Source organism: Lampris incognitus, chromosome 6 (genome assembly GCF_029633865.1).
Source record: "Lampris incognitus isolate fLamInc1 chromosome 6, fLamInc1.hap2, whole genome shotgun sequence".
NCBI lineage: Eukaryota > Metazoa > Chordata > Actinopteri > Lampriformes > Lampridae > Lampris > Lampris incognitus.
The window spans coordinates 14955503-14976008 of record NC_079216.1 but is presented as its reverse complement, the minus strand read 5'-3'; the positions used below and the strand labels follow the sequence as shown (position 1 = coordinate 14976008).

General features: G+C 45.5%; 1 protein-coding gene across 1 annotated transcript in view; it reads right to left on the bottom strand.

Annotated features, from left to right (window-relative positions):
* Positions 1 to 19968, bottom strand: part of LOC130113862 (uncharacterized protein DDB_G0290685-like) — a 36946-nt gene extending 16978 nt beyond the window's left edge. Inside the window, exon 1 of the mRNA XM_056281539.1 lies at positions 19936 to 19968. The gene's annotated coding sequence lies outside the window, so the exon portion shown is untranslated. The remainder of the gene's footprint in view (positions 1 to 19935) is intronic.
* Between the last annotated feature and the right edge of the window lie 538 nt (positions 19969 to 20506).

The window sequence follows — 20506 nt, the reverse complement described above, 5'->3', positions numbered from 1 at the left end:
TCTCCTTCTGGTCCACAGTTCCCACATTCACTTCATGTAGCCCAAGGGTATGGATCTGGAAACCGCTAGTTTGGCATCAAACCACTCTAGAGGTCTGTTACTTGCTGATGTGATGTTTGGATCTCAAAAAGCGTTGATGAAAATATTTCGTAGGTATTTAAAATGATGTTCATGAGCAGTAAGGCAGTAAAGAAATTGTAAAAGATGACCTATACTGGAAAATGTCTTATCACAATACTGGAAAAAGATGCTGTGCATTGAGTTACTGACTCATATCAAGGCAAACATTATGTAAGACCCAGACATCACAAGGTGTGGTTATCGTCCATAGTCCATCCAATCCAAACCACTTATGCTGCTCTCAGGGTTGCAGGGATCCTGGAGCCTATCCCAGCAGTCATTGGGCGGCAGGCGAGGAGACACCCTGGACAGGCCGCCAGGCCATCACAGGGCCCACGCCCACACACACACACACACACACACACACACACACACACACACACACACACACACACACACACACACACACACAATTCACACCGAGGTACAATTAAGTATGGCCAATTCACCTGTCCTACATGTCTTTGGACTGTGGGAGGAAACCGGAGTACCCGGAGGAAACCCACGCAGACACGGGGAGAACATGCAAACTCCACACAGAGGACGACCCGCGACGACCCCCAAGGTTGGACTACCCCTGCATTGGATGCAGATCGTCCATAGTGTTGACCAAAAATAAATATGAAGTCCTTTACTCAAACTATAAAGCAAATTAAGGTTGCTTGTTTGTTGGCTTTTATTTGGATGGGCTTAGTTTGGTCTATCAGCTGATAGGATGTGGGTCACCCCCTATCTCTGATGTCCATGGCTCAAAAAAGCAGAAAGGGGCAACGGACACTCGAACAGTAGGTTTTTGAACTTCAGACTGTTGGTTTTCCTGACTCTGACGAGAAAACGTCTGAGAGGGAGCTTGGCATCTCCAGATCAATCTCTCTCGCTCTCTCTCTCCCTCCCTCCTTCCATCTTCTCTCTATCGTTCTGTTAGTTTCTCTGCCTAAAATGGATATTTCTTCAGCTCAAAACATTTGGCCTTGATCAGTTCTGTTGTTTCCCACGGCTTTTCTACAGTTTCTTCAGGTTTTATACCCAAACAGGAAACACTTAATATATATGAACAATAACACAATCCAAACATAATGTTCTCCATAGTGCTGTGATTTTTTTGTCATCTTAATTTCTTTTTAATTTCCCTCGGGATCAATAAAGTATCTATCTATGTATCTAGTATTTACACAGCCATTTAAAGTAGTCAATTAGATTATGTGTGATGATAAAGGAAACACAATTTACCCATGTTTAATATTCCAAGTCAGATTTTTCTCCTTGTCTCTGTATTCAACAACCCCTATTCCTGCAAGATTTGGATTAGTTCGATTTGACATGATCAATATCATCGATTAATATACAGTAGTGCAGATATTAAACTTTACAATGACAAGGCTTTCAAGTCCTCTTCTAAACAGTGCTGCAAAGCTATACACAAATAACAAAACTGACAAAAGCTGTCACGATAAACAGTAGTAATGTCACTGGTTTATACTAACAACCTTCAGCTGGTTGGAACGAGATAAATATGTCATATACACAATCTTTGGTATGACTGTTGCAAGAAGACTGCAGATATTTTTGGAGCCGTCATTACTCGAGACTTTTGAAGCAGACCCAAACAATCCAAATCCTCCAATAGCATCGTCCAAATTTGATGTGCATCATTTTCCCCCTCCTGCGTGCTAGGGGGCAGACCATGCTTTCGGGAAATGGAGCTCTGGAAGGGGAGATATGTGGGTCACCTTCTGTTTAGCCTCCCCAGTCACCTCTTTGCTACTGCAGACAAGGGGGATTAAGAGCTCCCAGCAGCTTGGAGGAAACGTAGAGAGAACGAGGGAGAGAGGAGGTGAAGCATAGCGCTTGTATTCTCAGTCGCACCAAAACCAAGGAAAATTCCAAGTGCATGGGATGCACATGGCAATAGATGAAACTTCTGCATCTTCCTTTGTCACACCAGCCACCTGCATGTCCTCCCTCACCACATCCATAAACCTCCTCTTTTCCTCTTCCCCGGTGCCTCCATATTCAAATGAGTAGTAACACGTCGGTATGCTTGGCAAGCCAACAAAGCAGTATAAATTTAGATCACCAAACCTACAGATGAAGAACTGTTATGATGAACAAATCTGAAACAGATTTGTTTAGGATGAAGCAAATTAAATCATATGTTTGATTAATTTCGAGCAAGTACAAGAAATTTCTGTTTTTCACCCGCGGGTGTCAGAGAGCTATCAGAATGTCTGGGAGACGACATCATTGCTCTTTTCTAATGATAGTCTGTTAGCTGGAGTCCCACTTGCCAAACTCGATGACACAGGGCCAACAGCACGCTGGCAGCAAGAGAGGCCCAGTCTCCTACGTGGCCGTCGCAGGTTACATTCTTCCAAGTGATGTCATCTGTCGTGATTTGGGTCATACCGTTGGGTCACCGGCTGAGGAAGACGTCATTTCAAAAACTCTTTACATCCATGTAACATTCAGTAGCTCAAACGCCCTAGATTACCCAGTGTTTTAATTGCAATTTGTTTTTTTTTTAAATTTGTTTTGATTTTAGACTCGGTAAAAATATGATTTCCTAAATCCTTATACCTTATTCCCACATGACATTAATGGATATGTATATACACTTAGATTCTTAGATACTCCTCCCTTGATATTCTTAGAAACTAAGCATCCTTTTTTTTTTAGAACATTTCTTTGAACAGTCAAATTAATATGCATGTATGTGCAAATGTGCTTTTGCAATGAAATTGTGACGACGATTTGATTTTGCCGACCTTGGACCGAAGTTTCTCGCAATCCTTAAAAAAAGAAAAAGAGCAAGTTTTTTTTTTCCAGTTTTTATGCTGTTGATCACTTCCCATGAGGAGGTATCTTTGTTTTCCACCTACTGGATATGTGGACATGGTGCACTGGTCACAGCGTCTCCAGTCATTTGTTGTTTTAGTGGAGGTGAGTCAGCGCATGCTGTTGTTGTCTGTCCCATTCCCTGACTCACATCATTCACATCATCACACCAGGTACTCCCCTCCATTGCCATGAAGGGGAGTACCTGGTCTAGGTAGGTGTCAAAGTAACATCAGCATGAATGCCAGGATCCAAAAGAACATTGCCCAGAGCATCACACTGCCTCCGCCGGCCTACCTTCTTCCCATAATGCATCCTGGTGCCATCTCTCCCCCAGGTGAACGACACACATGCACCCGACCATCCACATGATGTAAAAGAAAACGTGATTCATCAGACCAGACCACCTTCTTCCACCGCTCCATGGTCCAGTTCTGATGCTCACGTGCACACTGTAGGCGCTTTCGGCAGAGGACAGGGCAGAGGCGTAACGAGTCAGCACCGGGCCCCAATGCAAGATGGTCAAGGCTCAGCGTTTTCGGTTTTTATTTTTCAAAGCCATCCAGCATGCTTAATTTCGCCACAAGAGGACGCTGTTACATAACCTCACACGAACAGGAACAACTTTTGGATCAGGGGAAACATAAAATCCGGGTGAAAATCAGTTTAAAAATCTGGGTATTTTTCGGTGAAAATCGGTAAAAACCGAAAACGCTGAGCCTTGAAGATGGTGAAAGCGGGCCCCAGCTTGCCCATCATAATCAATCAATCAATCAATCAAGTTGCATTTTATATAGTGCTTTTCTAGCTGCAACAGCCACTCAAATGTAATGTAGATGTAACTCAAATGTAACGTAGATGTAACGTAACATAATGTCAGTAGCGAGTAAAACAAGTGAAAGCACGCAGCTTTAAAACAAGCAGCAAACGCGAAAAGCACTGCACAGCTGATGCCTAAATGAAATGACGATTAGGAGACTGCTGTACTGTAGAGGAGGAGTCATAATAGCAGGGCCAAGATGTTGATAGACTATCCTACTTAACAAAATCTGGTGTCGGAGCACCACAACAGATGAAAATGTAATCGGTGACGGCACTACCTTTGCACAGATGAAAACATTATTGGTGACGTCACCACCCGCACTTTGACGCCATTATGTTTTTCTGCGCATAGGCCTTACAAACACAAAGTGTTTAGGTTAATTGTCAGTAAAATAAATAAAGCTGTTGCGGGCCCTAATATAGCTGCATTACCTGCATATATGCCTTTATGCATGCTTAATAATACCGCTAAGGAAGTCTGTGAATCTTCTCATTCATCCAGGTCATGGTTATCCAGGGGAGTTGAATCAAGTGCAACTTCACGGATATATACCAAGTCCAGTTGCACTTGATTCAACTTATCTGGATACCCGATAAGGAAATCACAAAGAGTTGAATCAGTTCATCTGGACACAACGTTTATTGACAGATATGTTTCATCACTCATCTAAGTGACCTCTCCAGTCTCAACTGACAGCAGGTTTCCCCACCCTTATAAACAATACAGTGGCATAACGACCGAAACCAACAATCGGTTTCATAGGCAAATTACCGTGACCATTAACTAGAGTTACACTGGCCATGTGTACTATTCACAGAGGAATGGAGAATAGTTGCAATTACAGCATTGCAAGATGGCGACAGATGTACTCTTAGCCTCCCCTCGGTTCAGGGATGGTCATTCCCTCTTCATATAAATGCCCCTAGTCCCCCCCGGAACAGGCGCCCTGACTGACCAGAGGAGGCGCTAGTGCAGCGACCACGACACACACCCCCATCCGGCTTCCCACCCGCAGACACGGCCAATTGTGTCTGTAGGCATGCACGACCAAGTCGGAGGTAACACGGGGATTCGAACCGGCAAGCTCCATGTTGATAGGCAACAAAATAGACCACCACGCCACCCAGACGCTCTTTGGCTCCCCGTTTAAACCAGCGTTCCTCCCTATCAAGGATATGAACGTTCTCATCCTTGTAGGTTTCGCCTGTGGGACAGCAGTTATCATGGGCACTCTGACCAATCTGCGGCTACGCAGCCCCATAAGCAACAAGCTGCGCTGCACTGTGTGTTCTGACACCTGTCTATCATCCATCCATTATCCAAACCGCTTATCCTGCTCTCAGGGTCACGGGGATGCTGGAGCCTATCCCAGCAGCCATTGGGCGGCAGACAGGGAGACACTCTGGACAGGCCGTCAGACCACCACAGGGCCCTTGTCTATCACAGCCAGCATTAACAATTTCAGCAATAGGCTAGCTGCGTAAGACGACGTTGTACGATTTCCGGTTTGACGACGGTGAACACAAGCATTTCCACTTTCCGATGCAACGTCAGAGTCCCAGGGGAGCTTAGCAGGTTTAATTAGCCCTAAATTCGAGAGCGTTTTCATCAGGTTAGGACGGGAACAGCCAACCGATGCTGTTTTATTATTTTGGGATCGTCTCTCAACCCCGGGGGGAGGGTTAGTTGAATTCTGTTGAGAAATAAAGTTGTGCGGTTGTTTTGCTGGCGAACTGAAATCCTCGTCAACGTTTGTCACCGGCACGCAACGCTACAATATAATGTACGAGAGGTACGCGTTCGGGTGTTGCAAGCAAGAGACGGATGAAGCAATAGCCAGTGTTCTAACGAGGCCAAGGGAAAGAGCAGCGCCATGCGAGGTCAGAGGGCTAAAGGGCGGACTGATCCGAGACAGGCTCGTGCTCGGTGTTGCAAGTGAGGACGTCAGGAGGCGCTTGCCACGAACTGACAGAGAAGCTCATGAAAATTATGGAGGGCCTGCAAGTGCACACAGACAGTGTGAACGCCGTGGACAAGCAAAACGAGAGATGTAACCACCATGTTTCCTTGAGTGCAAGGACAAATGGTGGCGAGAGACCCACGCTGGATCTGTAAATATTGTGGAAACAGTCACAAGCGGGGCAGAGAGCAATGCCAAGCCTATGGTAAAACATGCCGAGCATGCGGCGTTTCAAATCACTTTGCCAAAGTATGTCAGGCTAGTAGCTAGCAAAAAAAAAAAGTGAATGTGCTTGAAGATGTTGAGCAAGGGGAAGGGGACTCAGATACTGATAAGACTGTTCCTAGCCACTGAATGCATTAGCACCATAAAATCCCAGGGGCTCAAATGGTTTGTGCACCATTAAAATGAAAAGAAAAGGCAGAAATAAGAAAAGGCGGCCATGCCAGATAGATACAGGCGCCACTTGCAATGTTATGAGCAGCAAGATCAGAGAGAAGCTGTCCCCCGGAACAGCCTTACATCCGAGCACAACCAAGCTGAAGCTCTATTTCAGGGAAGTCATGCCATTACAGGGGAGATTCCACACAGAATGGGTCATTCGAGGAGAAAAGCACAACCACGTCTTTGAGATAGTTGAAACCAAGCAAGAGCCTCTCTTCTCCGGGGCCACATGTGAACGTCTGGGCCTCATGAGCCTCACAATCCCAGATGAGCTTAATAAAGTAGAAACAAGTCAGGGTGCGCCTCTTACAAAAGTACAGCTGTTAAAATTCTACAATGATGTCTTTAATGACCCAATCGAGTCAGTGCCGGGTGAAACACACTTTGAGCTGGACCCTAATGTAACTCTAGTACAATGCACACCTCGAAATGTTCTGTAGCTTTGAGGGCAAGAGTCAAGGTAGCACTAGACAAACACATCAGAGTTGGCAACGTTACACCGGTGATCGAGCCTAGTGCATGGATATGTAATATGGTGACTGTTGCAAAACCAGAAAAAAATAAGACTGCATTGACCCAAAACCTCTAAATTGAGCACTGCTGAGGTCTCACTACCACATGCCAATACTGGAAGACATGTTGTACAAGCTGCCCAAGGCTCGCTTATTCACACTGGTGGACCTTCTGGACACCGTGGGGCCGAATGAGATGGCTCAAACTCCCGTTCGGAGTCTCAGTAGCACCAGAGCTCTACCAACGCAAGCAACACGAACTGCTATCAGGCCTGGCTGGCATTGAACCAATAGCTGATGACATCCTGGTGGCCGGGAGTGGTTACACGGATGCAGAAGCGGAACTGGACCATGACAACAACTTGTGTGCTCTCATGGAGCAATGCAGGGCCGTGAAGCTCAGACCGAGTGAGCGCAAGCTGCAGTTCAAACTCTAAGCTGTCCACTTCTATGGCCACATATTGCCCTCGGAAGGACTGTAAATCGACCCAGAGAAAACATGGGCTGTGTTGGAGATGCCGACACCCACTGATGTGAAGGCTGTGCAACGCTTTATTGGGTTTGTGATGTACTGTGCCAAATTCCTGCGAAAGCTCTCAGAGGTCTGTGAGCCACTCCGCAGGCTCCTGGATAAGGACACCGAATGGCATTGGCTGCCCAAGCATGAGGATGCAGTGCGTGAAATAAAGCAGATGGTCTCTAGCACTCCTGTTCTCAAGTACTATGACGTCGCAAGGCCTGTTATGATCCAGAGCAACGCTAGCATGACTGGACTGGGGTGCTGCTTGTTGCAAGGGGGGCAGCCTGTGGCCTTTGCCTCGTGAGTGTTGACGCAGACGGAGCAAAACTATGCTCAAATACAGAAAGAGTGCTTGAGCATAGTTTTGGCCTGCCAGAGATTCCACCAATATTCACATGGCAGGGAAACAGTCACTGCGGAAACGGACCACAAACCATTGATCACCATCTTCAAAAAGCCCCTCCTGAGCGCAACCGAAAGGTCTCCAGGGCATGTTGATGCAGCCGCAATGTTACAACCTCGATGTTGTGTACAAGCCTGGGCCTGAAATGTACACCAGCGACGCTTTAAGCAGGGCGACACCACCGTGCTGCGGGTCGGACACCCCATACGTGCGATATGCAGTGTGTACCATGGACAGCATGCCGTCTACTCACATAGTGGCCGCCTGTCACGGCCACCACAAAGATTCAACTTGTGACTTTGAGGTGGCATTGAGAGAACATAGGCACTAGGGTGTAAGCGGATCGCTGCCCTTACAAAAGCCCACTCACATACACACACACCTACACATTTACAGCACATACACAAAGAAACTGTTCACAAAGGACTATTGGACTGCTCTGTATTCATTGTTTTAACATTGTGATAGGATGGAGACAATGGATTATGTAATGCTATGCCATTTCTAAATGTTTAAGTTCAAGTTCAAAGTTTATTCACAGAATTGCCTTGCCTTGCCTATCATTACAGTGTGAAATGCAATGCATTTGGCAGGGTGTTCACATGCACCTTGCAGAAGTTGGAGGACATTGTTTACATTAAGCATTTGATTATATATACACTCACTGGCCACTTTATTAGGTACACCTTGCTAGTACCGGGTTGGACCCCCTTTTGCCTTCAGAACTGCCTTAATCCTTCGTGGCATGGATTCAACAAGGTACTGGAAACATTCCTCAGAGAGTTTGGTCCATATTGACATGATAGCATCACGCAGTTGCTGCAGATTTGTCGGCTGCACATCCATGATGCGAATCTCCCGGTCCACCACATCCCAAAGGTGCTCTATTGGATTGAGATCTGGTGACTGTGGAGGCCATTTGAGTACAGTGAACTCATTGTCATGTTCAAGAAACCAGTCTGAGATGATTCGAGCTTTATGACATGGCGCGTTATCCTGCTGGAAGTAGCCATCAGAAGATGGGAACACTGTGGTCATAAAGGGATGGACATGGTCAGCAACAATACTCAGGTAGGCTGTGGCGTTGACACGATGCTCAATTGGTACTAAGGGGCCCCAAGTGTGCCAAGAAAATATCCCCCACACCATTACACCACCACCACCAGCCTGAACCGTTGATACAAGGCAGGATGGATCCATGCTTTCATGTTGTTGACGCCAAATTCTGACCCTACCATCCGAATGTCGCAGCAGAAATTGAGACTCATCAGACCAGGCAACGTTTTTCCAATCTTCTATTGTCCAATTTTGGTGAGCCTGTGCGAATTGTAGCCTCAGTTTCCTGTTCTTAGCTGACAGGAGTGGCACCCGGTGTGGTCTTCTGCCGCTGTAGCCCATCTGCCCCAAGGTTCGACGTGTTGTGCGTTCAGAGATGCTCTTCTGCATACCTCGGTTGTAATGAGTGGTTATTTGAGTTACTGTTGCCTTTCTATCAGCTCGAACCAGTCTGGCCATTCTCCTCTGACCTCTGGCATCAACAAGGCATTTTCGCCCACAGAACTGCCGCTCACTGGATATTTTCTCTTTTTCGGACCATTCTCTGTAAACCCTAGAGATGGTTGTGCGTGAAAATCCCAGTAGATCAGCAGTTTCTGAAATACTCAGACCAGCCCGTCTGGCACCCACAACCATGCCACGTTCAAAGTCACTTAAATCACCTTTCTTCCCCATTCTGATGCTCGGTTTGAACTGCAGCAGATCGTCTTGACCATGTCTACGTGCCTAAATGCATCGAGTTGCTGCCATGTGATTGGCTGATTAGAAATTTGCGTTAACGAGCAGTTGGACAGGTGTGCCTAATAAAGTGGCCGGTGAGTGTTTGTTCCAAAGCTAAAAGAAAGGAGATGTTTCGGGCATGTCTTGATACTCAATCTTTGGTGCCACCTACTGGTGAAGTGTGTTAACCAGGTTGCCATGACGATATATCCAGTATGTGGGGAGTTCCGGGATTCAATAAAAAAAACTGAGCTGAAACAGAAATGTCAGCGGAACACAAGGATTTTTTTTTTCTTCAATGAGTCTTGGGCACCCATGACCCTGTCGCTAGTTCACTGGTTGACCTTCCTTGGACCACTTTTGTAGGTACTAGAGATGTCCCAATACTATTTTTCCCACTTCTGATACCGATACCACAGCTTTTGCTATCTGCCGATACCGATATCAATCCGATATTTTGTTTAACTCTTGTACTACTACTACTACTCCTACTACTACTACTATTTTCAGCTGCTCCCGTTAGGGGTCGCCACAACGAATCATCTGTTTTCACCTCTTCCTGTCCTCTGCATCTTCCTCTGTCATGCCAGCCACCTGCATGTACAAATAATAATAATAATAATATCCATCCGTCCATTATCAAAACCGCTTATCCTGCTCTCAGGGTCGCAGGATGCTGGAGCCTATCCCAGCAGTCATTGGGCCGTAGGCGGGGAGACACCCTGGACAGGCCGCCAGGCCATCACCGGGCTGACACACACACACATTCACACCTAGGGACAATTTAGTATGGCCGACTCACTTGACCTGCATGTCTTTGGACTGCGGGAGGAAACCGGAGCACTCAGAGGAAACCCACGCAAACACAGGGAGAACATGCAAACTCCACACAGAGGACGACCCGGGACGACCCCCATGGTTGGACTATCCCACGGCTCGAACCCAAGACCTTCCTGCTGTGAAGCGACTGCGCTAACCACTGCGCCACATAATAATAACGGTAATGATGATAATAATAATATAATAAAAATAACAATAAAATACATGGAAGCACTTTCAGGAATAACATCTGTCATTTCATTCCATGCACCTGCGCCCATGAAATGAAACGAAATAGTGATTCCCCCAGCCCACAGCAGTGCAACACAAAGAAAAATATCCAAACTACAAAAACAACACATATATCCAAACTACAAAAAACCTACAAAAACACATATCCAACACATATATATATATATATATATACACTACCGTTCAAAAGTTTGGGATCACCCAAACAATTTTGTGTTTTCCATGAAAAGTCACACTTATTCACCACCATATGTTGTGAAATGAATAGAAAATAGAGTCAAGACATTGACAAGGTTAGAAATAATGAATTGTATTTGAAATAAGATTTTTTTTACATCAAACTTTGCTTTCGTCAAAGAATCCTCCATTTGCAGCAATTACAGCATTGCAGACCTTTGGCATTCTAGCTGTTAATTTGTTGAGGTAATCTGGAGAAATTGCACCCCACGCTTCCAGAAGCAGCTCCCACAAGTTGGATTGGTTGGATGGGCACTTCTTGCGTACCATACGGTCAAGCTGCTCCCACAACAGCTCAATGGGGTTCAGATCTGGTGACTGCGCTGGCCACTCCATTACCGATAGAATACCAGCTGCCTGCTTCTGCTCTAAATAGTTCTTGCACAATTTGGAGGTGTGTTTAGGGTCATTGTCCTGTTGTAGGATGAAATTGGCTCCAATCAAGCGCTGTCCACTGGGTATGGCATGGCGTTGCAAAATGGAGTGATAGCCTTCCTTATTCAGAATCCCTTTTACCCTGTACAAATCTCCCACCTTACCAGCACCAAAGCAACCCCAGACCATCACATTACCTCCACCATGCTTAACAGATGGCATCAGGCATTCTTCCAGCATCTTTTCATTTGTTCTGCGTCTCACAAACATTCTTCTTTGTGATCCAAACACCTCAAACTTGGATTCATCCGTCCACAACACTTTTTTCCAGTCTTCCTCTGTCCAATGTCTGTGTTCTTTTGCCCATCTTAATCTTTTTCTTTTATTGGTCAGTCTCAGATATGGCTTTTTCTTTGCCACTCTGCCCTGAAGCCCAGAATCCCGCAGCCGCTTCTTCACTGTAGATGTTGACACTGGTGTTTTGCGGGTACTATTTAATGAAGATGCCAGTTGGGGACCTGTGAGGCGTCTGTTTCTCAAACTAGAGACTCTAATGTACTTATCTTCTTGCTCAGTTGTGCAACGCGGCCTCCCACTTCTTTTTCTACTCTGGTTAGAGCCTGTTTGTGCTGTCCTCTGAAGGGAGTAGTACACACCGGTGTAGGAAATCTTCAATTTCTTAGCAATTTCTCGCATGGAATAGCCTTCATTTCTAAGAACAAGAATAGACTGTCGAGTTTCAGATGAAAGTTCTCTTTTTCTGGCCATTTTGAGCGTTTAATTGACCCCACAAATGTGATGCTCCAGAAACTCAATCTGCTCAAAGGAAGGTCAGTTTTGTAGCTTCTGTAACGAGCTAAACTGTTTTCGGATGTGTGAACATGATTGCACAAGGGTTTTCTAATCATCAATTAGCCTTCTGAGCCAATGAGCAAACACATTGTACCATTAGAACACTGGAATGATAGTTGCTTGAAATGGGCCTCTATACACCTATGTAGATATTGCACCAAAAACCAGACATTTGCAGCTAGAATAGTCATTTACCACATTAGCAATGTATAGAGTGTATTTCTTTAAAGTTAAGACTAGTTTAAAGTTATCTTCATTGAACAGTACAGTGCTTTTCCTTCAAAAATATGGACATTTCAATGTGATCCCAAACTTTTGAACGGTAGTGTATATATATATATATATATATATATATATATATATATAGTTTTTTCCGAAACACCATCAATCGTGTTGTGAGTGCTCGACTAATGAGGAGTGGACTATATATATATGAGTCAAGTAAATTATTTATAGGCATGAAACAGGCTTTTACTGTCTCGTAAATTATTTACTTGACTCACTGGTTTATTTTGCTCCTTATTTGTTGAGCACGTTCCCTGCCATTGATGGTTTCTTTTAACAAAGTTTTATATAGAGACACACACACACACTATATGGACAAAAGTATTGGGAAACCTGGCCATTACATCTACAGGAACTTTTATGACATCCCATTCTAAATCCATAGGCATTAATATGGAGTTGCCCCCCCCCCCTTTGCAGCTATAACAGCTTCCAGTCTTCTGGGAAGGCTTTCCACAAGATTTTCGAGTGTGACTGTAGGAATTTTTGCCCATTCATCCAGGAGAGCATTTGTGAGGTCAGGCACTGATGTTGGACAAGAAGACCTGGCTCGCAATCGCCGTTCTAGTTCACCCCAAAGGTGTTTGATGGGGTTGAGGTCAGGGCTCTGTGCGGGCCAGTCAAGTTCTTCCACACCAAACTCACCCAACCATGTCTTCATGGACCTTGCTTTGTGCACTGGGGCACAGTCATGCTGGAACAGAAAAGGTTCCTCCCCAAACTGTTCCCACAAAGTTGGAAGCATAGAATTGTCCAAAATGTCTTGGTATTAAGATTTCCCTTCACTGGAACTAAGGGGCCTAGCCCAACTCCTGAAAAACAACCCCATACCATTATCCCTCCTCCACAAAACTTTACAGTTGGCACAATGCAGTCAGGCAGGTAACATTCTCCTGGCATCTGCCAAACCCAGACTCGTCCATCAGACTGCCAGACAGAGAAGCGTGATTCATCACTCCACAGAACACGTTTCCACTGATCCAGAGTCCAGTGGCAGCGTGCTTTACACCACTCCATCCGATGCTTGGCATTGTGCTTGGTGATGTAAGGCTTGCATGCAGCTGCTCGGCCATGGAAACCCATTCCATGAAGCTCCCGGCGTACAGTTTTTGTGCTGATGTTAATGCCAGAGGAAGTTTGGAACTCTGCAGTTATTGAGTCAACAGAGCGTTGGTGACTTTTACGCACTATGCACCTCAGCACTCGTTGACACCACTGTGTGACTTTACGTGGTCTGCCACTTCGTGGCTGAGTTGCTGTTGTTCCTAAACGCTTCCACTTTTCAATAATACCCCTTACAGTTGACCGTGGTATATCTGGCATGAATTTACTTATTGCAAAGGTGGCATCCTATGACAGTACCACACTTGAATTCACTGAGCTCTTCAGAACAACCCATTCTTTCACAAATGTTTGTAAATGCAGACTGCATGGCTAGCTGCTTGATTTTATACACCTGTGGCAATGGGTCTGAATGAAACACCTGAATTCAATGATTAAGAGGTGTGCCCCAATACTTTTGTACATATAGTGTACGTTTTCTATATTTTAATTTCTTCGTGATTTTAAAGTCCTAAAATGTATTTTGTAATTTTTAAACATTTTTAGAGGAGTGTCTTGATCATCTCTACTAAGGACCGTCTGATTGATACTGATTGAGTGTAGCAATTGAGTGTAGTGGACTTGGAGAAGGCTTACAACCATGTACCCCGGGGCACTCTGTGGTGGGTACTATGGGAGTATGGGGTACCAGGGCAGTTGCTACAAGCCATTCGGTCCTTGTATAACCAAAGTGAGAGCTGTGTCCACATTCTTGACACAAAGTCAAACACGTTTTCGGTGGGTGTCGGACTCCGTCAAGGTTGTCCCTTGTCTCCGATTCTGTTTGTGATATTCATGGAAAGGATCTCAAGGCGCAGCCAAGGTGAGGAGTGTGTCCGTTTTGGGAACCTCAGAATTGCATCTCTGCTCTTCGCAGATGATGTGATTTTGTTGACTTCATCAGAACGCGACCTCCAGCGTGCACTGGGGCGGTTTGCAGCTGAGTGTGAAATGGCCGGGATGAGAGTCAGCACCTCCAAGTCTGAGGCCATGGCTCTCTACCGGAAAATGGTGGATTGCTCTTTCTGGGTTGGGGTTGAGTTGTTGCCTCAAGTGAAGGAGTTCAAGTATCTTGGGGACTTGTTCACAAGACCCCAAGCAGGAGCGGGAGATTGGCAGGTGGATTGGTGCAGCATCAGCAGTAAAGCGGACGTTGTACTGGACCGTTGTGGTGAAGAATGAGCTGAGCCAGAAGGCAAAGCTCTCAATTTACCAGTCAATCTTCGTTCCAACCCTCACCTATGGTCATGAGCTTTGGGTAGTGACCGAAAGGGTGAGATCGCAGAAACAAGCAGCTGAAATGAGTTTTCTCCGTAGAGTGCCTGCCTTAGAGATAGGGTGAGGAGCTCGGTCATCTGGAGGGAGCTTGGAGTAGAGCCGCTGCTCCTTCACATCGAAAGGAGCCAGTTGAGATGGTTCGGGCATCTGATTAGGATGCCTCCTGGGCGCCTTTCTTTGGAGGTTTACCAGGCATGGCCAACTGGGAGGAGACCCCGGGGTAGACCCAGAACTTGCTGGAGGGACTACGTGTCCAATCTGGCCTGGGAACGCCTTGGGATCCCCCAGGAGGAGCTGGGGGGCGTTGCTGGGGAGAGGGACGTCTGGAGTGCCCTACTTAGCTTGCTGCCACTGTGATTCAACCCCGGAAAAGCGGCTGATGATGACTGAATGAATGAATGAGTGTAACAAGAGCAGGGACGAACAACGCCAAATCCACTGAATGGAGGCTAAAGGGCTGGTCACACCAGAAGCAATGTGGTGGCCAAGAGGCGACAGGAGTCATTCTTTATCAGTGGAAGAGAAGGCATAGAGCAATAGTTGTGCCAGGACAGTTTGCACCCTATTTTCCATTGAAAATGTAATGACTTCCATTGCCTGTTGCCACCACGTCACTTCTGGTGTGACCAGCCCTTAAGACAGGCTAGTATGGCATGATGCACATAAGATGGCATAGTACACATTGGTGCACAATTTTGCAGACCCTTTTTTTTGTTGTTGTAATAATATGAATGCATCGTACCTGAAGGCTACATCATGTGCCGTATTCCATTCTGTTTACTATTTAATCAATCAATCAAGTTGCATTTTATATAGCACTTTTCTAGCTGCAACAGCCACTCAAAGCACTTTACATTTCTGGTCAAATCTCAATTTCAGACACCAGTTACAATAGAACACGAGCCGTTTTCTGTAGTCGCCACCTATTTTGTATGCGTAAGGCCACCGAAATGTGATTTACAATGATTAACTTATTCACACGTGTATTACAATAAGATTTGACATGGGCCGTTTGAGACTACTGACATTAAGCAGACCAGTGACAAACTTTAGTTGGTATGCAGATAATCGGTTGTCGACAGTAGTGGAATGGTCACCATAAACTACAAAGAATATGTCTCTAAATGTATTACTGATGTAAAAACAAAAATAAACATTTGGAGTAATTGTGGTTACTCAACTACTACTACTTATACATAGTAATTACAATGTTTAATTTTACATTACTTTTTCCATAAATTTATTTCTGATTTTTCCCTTTTTTCTCCCAATTTAGTGGCCAATTGCTCCCGATTCTAATTCAAACACCCACCCTCGTACTGCATGCATTCGCCAACTGCATCTCTCCGGCCGGCAGTCTCGAAGGAGACGCCTCGCCACTTCCGTGACAAGGCGAATCCAGGCCGAACCACTGCCTTTTCCCACACACCCAGAGACGCATTCATGTGACGAACACAAGCCGACTCCACCCCCCTCCCGAAGACAGCATTGCCAATTATTGCTGCTTCATCGAGTCCGGCCATAGTCGGATCTGACGAGGCCGTGGCGCGAACCCCGGTCCCCAGTGGGCACCTGCATCGACACAAATCTCCTTCCTTAGTGTGAACTGAATGGAGACCATACCAACGCCCATGATTTAAATGGAGTGGATGGCTCTCTCAGCACTGCTGGTGAAATGGACAAGACGTCCACAATGGTTCAGGATTCAACAGCGCTCGACACTGCCATTGGCCTGATAGCTCCGGCTCAGGATGCTTCTCTACCCAGCATGCTCGATGCAAAGTCTTCCAACACCACAGATGGTAGGATTCATTCATAATTTTTTTGTCAGTTGTCAAGTCTTTTCACACTACAATAATGGCTAATTCCATCATAATGAACCAATACACTGGCTCACTTTTTTTCAGGGGTCAGCAAGCCAAAGAAAGGAATAATTATGCTTCTTCTGCTGTATAACCTCGATGGAAGACGTTGATTAAGTCCCACCACTAATTTGGGTGGACAGAAAAAGAGGCAAAAAAAAGAGGCAGCAATGAAACGTTTATTTTGTCCCCTTTAGAAGGGGTGGTGGTGGAGAGGCCATTAAAATGGTCCGGGCTTATTATGGAACACCATGTCTTTGGACCCAATGGCAAAGAAGAGGCAGTTGGTAAAGTACAATGTCTCTTTACTGGACTTCAGCAAAACACAAAATAACAAAAGACTACTGCCAAACAAGGCAGGCAATAATGCAAACTTGAATAAACATGAAATACTAAACTAAGCAAAACACTCTCACACAGAGGAGGCAGATGAGGGTTCAGGATCCAAGAGCTGTATTTAGAGACAGGCAGTGTAGAGGCCAGCCTAACATGCAGAGTTAACTCATTCCTGATTTTGGGGGCTACAAGTGAAAAGGAACAATTTCACCTTTTCTTCAACCTTGGTCTTAGCATGTAACAACAGGCCATTTTCTGATAATTATGGATTACTGGAGATTACTGGAGTTACAACATGAAAATGGGATTGACATTGGCATCGGTTTACACTCCAAACACAGCGCAGCACAGATTACAGACCATATAGGTTCAGAGATGCATAAAAAAATCTGCCAAAGAATGCAAGCCACAGAAGGTAAAATTTAAATTCTTACAGACGAATCAATAAGCCTGGGATGTAAAACTACACTGACTGTGTAACTGAAATGTGAAACAGACAAGAACTGTGACCCGCATATATTCGATGAGCTCAGGCCTTTAATGAATTGCACCAAACTCATCCCATGTAGCACTGCGGAGTGCGAAAGGGGATTCAGCCAGATGAATCCAATTGTCACCCCGATCCACATGAAGTTACTGACTGAACGGGTATCCGCCTTGATGTTCATCAAACTACACGGGCCACCTCTAAACCAGCAGGATCCGACCACGCTATGGGACAGCTTGGCTGAGATACCATCGCTCGGCTGAAGACACGAGGACGAGACCTTTAACCGAATCTCTCAAGGATTCTCCTCCTGAACCAGTGTGGCGATTTCTTTGACTTTTTTGAGCAGGACGTCATGTGGTCAAAATAAAAACGTCAGTGGTGAGTAACGCTGGTGACTTTTTTTAGGCGCGGGCCCGCTGTGCTTGATGATTTGACTCCCCCTCCGACTTGGAGCTACTGCGGCCTGTAATTGTAAAACTGCACATACCTGACTGTATGTGTTTAGCGTAGAATAAATTCGCGGATCCTTTGCTATGAACTGGGATGATTCAAGTGTGGTTTGTGAATGAAGCATGTGTCAGCGCACAGCATTCTCTGTGATGATGTCATTAAAAGCGTCCCCCCCCCACTAAACAAAATCCCCACTACACCCCTGCTCCTTGGGCGTTCACTTTCTACACAGCTTTTGATGGAGAGGGTCATTTGGAGGGGTGATCAGTTTCTTATGATGAACTGCTGGCCCAATTCAAGGACTGAATCAATTAATTAATTGTCATGACCTTTTCCAGTGAATTTATCATTGTTCCCCCTATATGAGCTTACGTCTGCTGTGAGCCTCATTACTGATGCCAGTCGATATTGACGCCAGATTTTAATGCTTCTTCTTCACATCCTTTCATCAGCATCCACATGGTGTCATTAAGCCAATAAACCATGTGATGTGAAAGAGGTAGTGTTAGTATGAGTCAGTGAATCTGTATCTCCAGGTAAGACAGCGGTATCACCAACGCGCCAGTTTAAGTGACTGAAAAAACAACGAACAAAAAAACTGAATTAGGGTTCATCTCATTGACACGCTTTAACCATCACATTTTTACCCACGTCACCCATCTCCCCAGCAACGGCATAAAAAGCAGGTTCTTGGAGAAAGAGGGAGAAACGTGGAAGGCTGAAACGGGGCAGACAATCCCCCCCCCCCCGACACAAGATGACAAAACATGTTGCCCTTTTTTATGTGCTGTTTCTCCTCTCTCTCTCTCTCTCTCCTCTCTCTCTCTCTCTCTCTCTCTCTCTCTCTCTCTCTCTCTCTCTCTCTCTCCTCTCTCTCTCTCTCTCTCTCTCTCTCTCTCTCTCTCTCTCTCTCTCTCTCTCTCTCTCTCTCTCTCTCTCTCTCTCTCTCTCTCTCTCTCTCTCTCTCTCTCTCTTCTCTCTCTCTCTCTCCTCTCTCTCTCTCCTCTCTCTCTCTCTCTCTCTCTCTCTCAAGTCTCTCTCAAATCTTCCCTCGATCTTCTGGCAGAAGCTTGCTGACGCAAATGCCCCCAGAGTTGCATTGTCACGCATGAAAACAGACCAGCAATCTGCTGTTTTTAAGGTTGAGTGGACAGTAATTCGAGCACTGGGTAAATGATGAAGTGTGAGAGAGCGAGAGAGAGAGAGAGAGAGAGAGAGAGAGAGAGAGAGAGAGAGAGAGAGAGAGAGAGAGAGAGAGAGAGAGAGAGAGAGAGAGAGAGATGTACAAGCAAAGAGCAATCCACATTGCAGTGTCATCCAGTCACACACTAGCATACAGAAGCATGTCATGGTACAGGATGTTGATGCTAGACTCTGGAGGAAAACTAGAAAGTTGGGCCATATTACATCCATCCAAGCCCCCCCCCCCGTCACTGGCTCCCTATACACACTAGATGCTGCTTTAAAGTGCTACCAACGTATAAAACACATAACGAGCTTGCTCCATCTTGTCTATAAGACTTTATCAAACCTATACACCGTCCCGTGCCATCCAATCCCATGGTGCCGGGTCTCATCTCTGTTAAAGGAACGGGAAAATATTCAGCAGGTACAGAGCGTATGTTCCGCACACCTTTTTTTCTTTTGGGTTTGTTTTTTTTTTTGGGGGGGGGGATTTTTTCCCCTCCTTTTTTCTCAGAATTGTACTTGGCCAATTACCCCGCTCTTCCGAGCCGTCCCGGTCACTACTCCACCCTCTCTAATGATCCGGGGAGGGCTTCAGACTACCACATGCCTCCTCCGATACATGTGGAGTCGCCAGCCGCTCCTTTTCACCTGACAGTGAGGAGTTTCACCAGGGGGACGTAACGGGTGGGAGGATCATGCAGACTACCACATGCCGGTACGTGCATGTGGTAGTCTGCAGTCTCCCCGGATCAGCAGAGGGGGTGGAGCAGTGACCGGGATGGCTCGGAAGAGTGGGGTAATTGCCAATTGGGGAGAAAAATGGGGAACCCCCCCCCTAAAAAAAAAGAAAGAGAGAGAGACGGACTGAGAAGTAGACAAACTCAAGCAGAGAGATAGTGGCCTTGCCTGTGACATTGACCTTTCAGTTAGTTGCTCGAGGTCCATCCTCTGATAGCCATTACACACACACACACACACACACACTGCACAATACGAAAACAGTCTGTCTGATCTTACCTTTGTCCTTTCCTGTGCCTGTCGTCTGCTGGGGCACGTGCATCCCTCTCCTCGAGGTCCTCTGGAGACGTCCTCGCTCTCATCTCTCACATGTACTTAATCAGACAGCCTATTTTTAGTCAAGACACTCACAACCCAAACAGATCCCCAACTAAAGCCATCTCTTAACGCAGTGTTGACTTGCACACATCGGCGGACACCATATATATCACATTTCACTTGTCACGGAGTAGATTGGAGGACGACGGTGTTGATAAGCAACAGGGGGGACGGCTGTGAGTTTTTCATACACGGTACTTTTTGCTGCTGTTTCTCAACAGACTGGTTGTTAAAATAACAATAACAATAATAATATAATATAAAATAATAATATATAATAATATAATATATAATAATAATAAATACAATATTTTTCTTAAGTGTATACCTGTTGCACACTTCTGACTTTTTTTGTCCTACATTGTTAATTTTAGGAAATCGATATTTCAATCATTGTTGGAAAACGATTCAGTTTGCAATTACAAGCATCAAAAATGTGAGAATACTCCTCTGAATGTAAAAAGGAGGGATC